Here is a 7974-nt window from a genome sequence, read left to right as displayed (position 1 = left end):
ATCATTCTGGTCCCATAAGGTCCCCAGTACCTCCTCAACTTGTCTGATCCTTTACAGAGTAAAGTCACCTTCTTAACTGGTCTCCAACTCTTCACATTGTGGGTGTGAAGACCTGGCATAGAAGGAAACTAGAATTCTCCTGGATGGGTACAGGGGCAGTGCACCAAACATCCCCAAAGGTTTCTTTCTTCTATCTTTATACCTTCTTTCAGGTTGCCTCTAATTATTTTGTTGTCCTCTCTCTCTCTCTCTTTTTTTTTTTTTTCTTTTCAGTAGGGACACAACGAAGTTTGAAGAAAGGGAAGAAAGACTTTTGTTGATTATAATTTGCTGAAATTACCTCACAGGACAATGTGGCATGTTCATGGTCATTGAATTGGTATTTAGTTTATTTCAATTCAATAAACAGTCCATTTGTGAGCCTCACTGTGGGAGCACTAGAAACCAGTTTTTACTAGTCTTTCACAGCACAGCAGGATTTCAGTGGTGTAGATGAGAGATTTTAATCCTGTAGGTAAACTGTATGTGTGAGGGCATAATATGCTTGTGTGTGTGTGTGTGTGTGTGTGTGTGTGTGTGTGTAAAAACAAGGTAGGCTCTGAGAGGCAGGCCTGTGAATGGAAAGAACTCTGGATTTGGAGTCAGAAAATTTAGGTATATGCTAAGACTTGGTTTTACTGTTTCTTTTTTTTTTTTTAAGATTTTATTTATTTGAGAGACAGAGAGAGATAGAGATAGAGCATGAGCAAGGGGAGAGGCAGAGGGAGAGGAAGAACCAGGTTCCCCACTGAGGTGGGAGCCCGATGCGGGGCTCGATCCCAGGACTCCGGGATCATGACCTGACCTGAAGGCAGATGCTTAACTGACTGAGCCACCCAGACACCCACCCTGGTTTTACTGTGTCTTAACTGTGTAACCTTAAAAGTGTCTTTGGGCTTTTGTTTCTTTGTCAAAAATTGAAATATATTTAACTCCTATTGCCTGCTCACTTACTGTGTACCAAGTAACAGTAATAATGTTTTCCCACTGGGGTCACTGAATCGTTAAGACAGTAAAGGGGATGTGATATGTTAGCAAGATTTGTGATCTCTGTGAAGTTTTCTGCCTTAATTACATGACAGGTCTATAGCCAGGCAAATTATGTGCCACCTGATTCAAAGGCACACACACCAGTGAAGACACACCCTATGTGCCGCAGGAACACGAAGGCAGCTAACGAGGTAAGATTTTCTGGACAAGTAGAAGCTGTTCTAGCTGTTGAAGGATGGCTCTACCCCACAGATGCAGAAGCTTGGGTACAGAGAGTAGCATCGGTCCCTCTGATTCTCTGTGGCAAGTCAGATTCATATTCTCTGGAAACCAAATTGTTTATTGATTCTCCAGGGACCGCTTCGTACTGTAACACGAGCATTGATTTCATTATGGCTGAAGTTTTCATTTTATTTCACAGGTTGGCTGCCCTTGTTTTCTTCAGTGACATCCTGGTCTTTGCAGTGAGTGTTTCATTTGGTCATAAAGGGGAGGCTGGTGTCCCCTGGACACTTCCTGGCTCTGCCATCGGCCTTTGAGTGTCTCGGGAAACCATTCCCGAGGCCTGTAATACATCTCTGCCACTTGTCTACAGGAACTTTGAAAGTAGTGAAGTTGATCTAAACATTTTTGTGAACAACTGAACAGTAAGTACACATTCAAAGCTGCCACAGCTGTTTGCGTCTTTGTCTTGCAATCTGGTGTCTTAACTGGAACCCTTTATGTCAGGACATTTTCCTACTGAGAAAGTTTCTGTGGATGCCACAAATAAGAAACCTGATTGCTCTTTACAACGAACAAACAGCCCCTTTAAGGCAACTCATCAGATGGTAATTGTCTTTCCCAGGTGAAGAAATCAGAAAAGTAATCCTTTTAGGCTTCACATGAAATATTCGTTCTTAGTATGACTGCTAAAAATGTAGATGGCAAGTTGTATCTCCACTGTATTCATAGCGTACAGTATTTTTATATATAAAATGTAGTACAAAGGTATATCCTACAGGTTAGGTTTAAAATAAGTATGTTATGTGTATAAAGTACGTTATAAAATAAACATAAATACACACATGCACACAATCTAAGAAGACGGAGAGATCCATGAGAAAGTGCTTGCCTGGTGATTTTAAGTGTAATGGCTCCATGACGCTTTACATGACACCAAGCTATTAGGATGATTGAGTCAATGGCCCACCCCTTTGTCCTGCCTCAACTTTCTTCTTCCTCCTCCATATTGCCTGGCTATATGAACTCTACATCTCCCTCTAATCTTTGTCAGCATCCTCAAGCACCCAGGGATATCTGCCCAGACCTCACCAATCGTCTGCTCCCTTGTCCTTTCTGCACTGGTTGGTCGTTTGGCATTCCTGAAGTGAAAGCAGAACCCAAAGAACCATGGATCATGCTAATATCATGCAAAAGGCACCCCATCCCAACCTACTCTGTGACATAGGCAGAGACAATGGAATTGTCATCAGCACGATGAGGTGATTGATGCTGTTTTCATTGACTGGCTGAACTGAAACAGATAGGATGACCACTTGGCCTCATTTCTCAGCAATCCAGGCCTCAGGAAGCTTCCTTTTGGACTAGGGTTAGCTGCTGAACTTGGGAAAATAGGCGCATATCTTTCCTTTTTAAAAAAAAAAATTAAGATTTATTTAGTTATGTTAGACAGAGAGAGAGAGAGAGGCAGAGACACAGGAGGAGGGAGAAGCAGGCTCCATGCTGGGAGCCCGACGCGGACTGGATCCCGGGACTCAAGGATCGTGCCCTGGGCCAAAGGCAGGCACTAAACCGCTGAGCCACCCAGGGATCCCCTGGCACATATCTTTCTTAGTTTGTAGCCTTGGACGAATTTTGCTTCTTAAAGTAACCATTAAACTCAGATATGAAAAATATGGTTGCTGCAATAAAGAATTTCACAAATGGTTTAGCAGCTACTAAACAGAGCCAAAGAGAAAATTAGCAATTATGAAGATAAACATGAAGAAATGAACCAGAATATAGCCCTAAAACAAGGAGATCGACAATACACATTGAGGTAAAGAGAGATGGAGTATGTGATGAGACAATGAAGCATTTCACATTTGAGTTCCAGAAGAAAACAAGAGAATGAGGAGAGGAAATATTTACATAGGTAGTGAAATATGCACTGCTATATGCATTCTAGCGCCACACACAGAGAAGATCTTAAAATAATTCAGTGAGAAGAGAGATGACCAATAGTGAGATCGATGGTAACCATAGATGCTGCGTTGGGATTTAGTTGTCGATCCTAAATTGTTCAGAGGCAAAACTGTATATTGAAAAGCAAAAACAAAACATTTTTAGATAAACGAAAACTGAGAGTTTACCACCATAAGGCACTAACTTGAACTTCTAAAAACTATACTCACATGCAAGAAGAATAAAAAATGGCTCCAGGAGGCATGGTTGAGCTATGAGAAGAAAGATGAGCAAAGATATCGACAATTTTGTAGACAAGCCTAATCACTAACAATATAAAAAAAGTACTAACAATGTCCATTTTGTGGGGCAAAACAAGACAAAACTGAAATGCTGAAGGACAATAACTTCTAAGTCGGGAGGGGGTGGTGAGGTGATAATAATGAAAACATCCTATGGTTTCTGCAGTGCTTAGTTGGAGAATTAAAACAATGGGTAGAGACTTGGGACTAAAATTCCAAGGGCAGAACAGATAAGAATTCAGTTAAAGCAGTAGGGATAATTTGAACTAAAAATCATTGTAAGAGAGATAAAAAACCAAAAGAAGCCTGGACGAAGGGAGACAAAGAGAATGCGCAGGATGACACAATAAAAATGAATCAAAGTATAGCACACAGTAAATGTAAATGGACTAATTTCATCAGCGACTAAGACGGATTGTCAGACTAGACAAATACAAGATGTAGTTCTACGCTTTTTACAAGAAATGCACCTGCACCATATGGAACTTGTACATGGTCCCTGGGAGACAGCTGCAAAAATATTCCTGGAAGCATTGATTCTTCTGGAAACAGAAAAAAAAAAAAAAAAAGCCAGAAAACTGCATACAACCCAAATGTCCTTCAATAGGAAACTGTTTAAATACATTTCAGATACAAACCAATTAATTGGCACAATGTAGACCATGGAAAGCAATGACAGCCGTGCAGATCAACATGAACATGAATCTTAACAACGTGATGTCGGATATATGGCATGTTTGTAAGTCTCAAACATACAAAAACAGGATATACTGGACACATACATAATGAAGCCTACAAAAGCTATAGAATTCATATCTAGGAAGTTTCATGTAATGATTTCTATGTTTGAGGGGTGATAGAGGAACTATTAGGGCTGGTTTCGTGGATCTGTGACCTGTGTCGTTGTGCTGATATCACGTTTAGAAGGCTTTATGCTTGGGGTTCCTGGGTGGCTCAGCAGTGGAGCATTTGCCTTTGGCTCAGGGTGTGATCCCAATCCAGGGATCGAGTCCCATGTCAGGCTGCCTGCATGGACCCTGCTTCTCCCTCTGCCTGTGTCTCTGCCTCTCTCTCTCTCTCTCTGTGTGTCTCTCATGAATAAATAAATAACTTTTTTTTTTTTTAAAGAAGGCTTTATGCTTGACATTGCCATCTTGAAATTCTTGATAATTTTGGACAAGAGACCCTGCATTTTCAGTTTGCATCCAGCTCCTCAAATGATGCGGCCAGTCCTAAGGGTGCAAGTGTCGGGGGATAGCGGGGATCCCTTGAATCGTACTGGTGACCCTCTTTCTTAATCTGGATGATGAGTACTTCCCCTTTGTTTCATCCGCTTTAGGTATCTCGTTATACATATTTGCATACGTGGACATTTCATTTCCCGAAATAATTTAAAACTGGTACCTCCAGAGCCATTGGTTTATGATCCTCATCTGGAATACCAGGCAAGAGAGTCACACCATCGTGGCCTAGGTGGAATTGATTATTTATATGGCTGCGATGTGGAAATTGGTCTGAGTTGTTGAGTCATTATACTTAAGCATATGCTTTCGACTCCATAAAACCCGGGTGAGTAATATCAATTTGCAGGAAAAGAAGAGCCCTCTGTATTTCTTTACACAGTTGGATATCCAGCTGCTCCTGTTTTCATATTGCAAGTGCATTTCCTTTGCAAACTTGTTAGCTCCTGCATTATTTGGAGGCTCTGGCTTTTCGAAGCAGGCAGCACTTAAAACCTACAGGGCAGAACCTGATTGGATCGCTGTCACCGGCAGCTGGTGGCCCAGCGTCCTCTGAGGGAGCGAGCTGCCCTCTAGCCACCGCGGGCCTCGCGCAACCCAGCACATCTGCTGTCATCGGTGGCTCACTGCGCTTGTGCCACAGTAGAGGCCAACGTGCCGTTCATGTGCAGTTTGGCAGCTTCAAGATTCACACATAGAGACAGCTGGTGAGATGGTTTGCTAAGTGGTGCCCCCCACCCCCTCCTTTCATGCAGCCACCTGGATGATTCTGAGAGGCACAATGTGACCATCGCTCTTGAACGCATTGGCCAAAACTTCTTGGGAGTTGTCAAAAGCGCTGCAACATGTTCAGTTTTCTCTGTATGGCTCCCAAAGTGCTCTTGGTTGTTTCAGCTTAATTGTATCTCTTAAGTGCCTCTTAACTCTGACCTTCAATGCCCTTTTACTCATCAGGCTTCTGCGCTCTCAAGTGCGGTGGAGTGCGGGGACTCTGGTGTTATGCATTCATTCCTTCAGTCACTCAATAAACGTTTATAGAACATCTTAAATCTTAACTCTCACTTCCAGATCTTAAAGCCTCAGCTCCCTTGGCCTCCCCCTTCCTTTTTTTTTTTTTTTCCTTTCTTTTTTTAGTGGCTTCTGATTTATGGGGTAGAAGGGTCTATGTGACCTGGGTTTATTCTTTTTTTTTTTTTTTTTTGAGATTTTTATTTATTATTTGAGAGAGATGGAGAGAGGGAGAGAGAGAGAGCATGAGCAGGGAAAGAGGGAGAGGGAGAAGCAGACTCCTCGCTGAGCTGGGAGTCCTGACCTGGGGCTCCATCTGGAGACTCTGGGACTGTGACCTGAGCTGAAGGCAGACACTCAGCCAACTGAGCCACCCAGGTGCCCTTCCTTGGGTTTATTCTTTAGGGCACTGTTTCTCAAGCTCTGAACCACTCTCTTCTTTCCACCAATCCAGCCCCGATCGTTCCTGTATCATGAACCTGCTGTGCTCCTTGGAGGCTCCTCGATGAATTCTCAAATGGCAGAAATTAAAATGAAATAATGAAATGCAGTCTTTGGAAACCATAATTTATATAAAAAGCAAACCTCACCTCTACCTGTTACTCTCAAATACAGTGATCTACTACTACTTCTTTTTTTTTTTTTTTTTTAAGGTACTTGTGAGGTAATTTAAAAAGCCCTGAATACTTTTTGCTGAAAATGTAAGCTGTATTACCAAAAGTCTCAAACATTGTCCAGGTAACTAGAACCATTTTTTTTTTTTTTTTTTTTTTTTTTTTTTTTTTTTTTTACTCATTGGGCGAATTTGGTGAGTCTAGATAATCTTGGTGTCAGAGGCCTTGCCATGAATTAAAGCAACCATTAGTTGAGTACTTATGTGTGAGGCATTATGGGACATGCCTTCCATATATCATCCTATGTAATCCTATAAAATAAATATTAAATGAAACATGTCCTCATTCATCAGATAAAGAAACTGAGGGACTAAATAATTGAATAAATACCAGGGTGAGTAGAAGTTGGATTCAAACTCGGGCTTTCTTTCTTTCTTTCTTCTACTTTTTTTTTTTAAAGATTTTATTTATTTGAGAGAGAAAGTGTGCACATAAGTGGGGAAGTGAGATATACTTGCTTCTTTGGGGAACTTAATCCATATTAGAGATCTATATATATAAAAGGAAATTTATAGTGAATCATCCAGGTATTAAGTGGAAAGAAAAAGCAGAAAAGGAAAGCAGAAAAAAAAAGAATGATTATTAGTGGCTGTGATCATCAGAGAAATATAGAGGCAAGGGGCACTTCTTCATACTGAGTTAGACTCTTTAGAGTCAGGTATACTTCTTATTTCCGTAGACTGCTAACTCTATGTAGAGAAAGCATTAGGATTACTCTACTCCTTTCTTGTTCATTGCTTGAGACAGATTTATTTTGAATTATTGTTGGATGTTTTCCTCTTTTTGTTTCTTTTAAATTAAGTGCACATTTGCCCCATTTAATTGCTTATTTCCTTGGAAGATTATGTCAATGAAATTTCTTCTAAGAATTGAGTCCTTATTTGGGGTTATGTGTTCTGTTTTTATTGTTAATAATGACTTTGATTCCCTGTATGCCAATTATACCTACAGGAGTTACTGAACGTCAGGCATTGCAGTGACAAGACCACATGTCTTAGAAACAGATGGGCCCGGGGGCGCCTGGGTGACTCAGTTGGTTGAGCATCTGCCTTCGGCTCAGGTCATAATCTTGGGGTCCTGGGATGGAGCCCCAAATCAGGTGCCCTGCACAGTGGGGAGCCTGCTTCTCCCTCTCCCTCAGCCTCTCTCCCACTCCCTTCCCCACCCATAACTCATATGCTCTCTCTCTCAAATAAATAAATAAATAAATTCTTAAAAAAGAAAGAAAGAGAGAAAGAAAGAAAGAAAGAAAGAAAGAAAGAAAGAAAGAAAGAAGAGAAAGAAAGAAAAGAAAGAAAAGAATCAGAATGGCCTAAGTTTGAATCCAACTTCTGCTCACCCTGATATTGATTCAATTATTTCGTTCCTCAGTTTCCTTATCTGATGACTAAGGACACATTTCATTTAATATTTATTTTATAGGGCTGCCTAGGATGATATATGGAATGCTTCTGTTGGGTTCCTATAGGACGTCCTACCTATAATAGCAACTATTATTATTTTCTCAATTCATTTCATATATGCGAGGGGACTTCTGTGGAATACACAAAAGAA

At 41.0% G+C, this 7974-nt stretch overlaps 1 protein-coding gene across 1 annotated transcript in view; it reads left to right on the top strand.

The window, feature by feature from the left end:
* Positions 1-1501: 1501 nt before the first annotated feature.
* The window catches only part of LOC111093987, a 273737-nt gene continuing 267264 nt past the window's right edge, over positions 1502-7974 (top strand). Inside the window, exon 1 of the mRNA XM_038584493.1 lies at positions 1502-1676. The gene's annotated coding sequence lies outside the window, so the exon portion shown is untranslated. The remainder of the gene's footprint in view (positions 1677-7974) is intronic.

This window comes from Canis lupus, chromosome 35 (genome assembly GCF_011100685.1).
Source record: "Canis lupus familiaris isolate Mischka breed German Shepherd chromosome 35, alternate assembly UU_Cfam_GSD_1.0, whole genome shotgun sequence".
NCBI lineage: Eukaryota > Metazoa > Chordata > Mammalia > Carnivora > Canidae > Canis > Canis lupus.
Note: the sequence above shows the minus strand (reverse complement) of the source record. Positions and strands in the feature narration are given on the sequence as shown.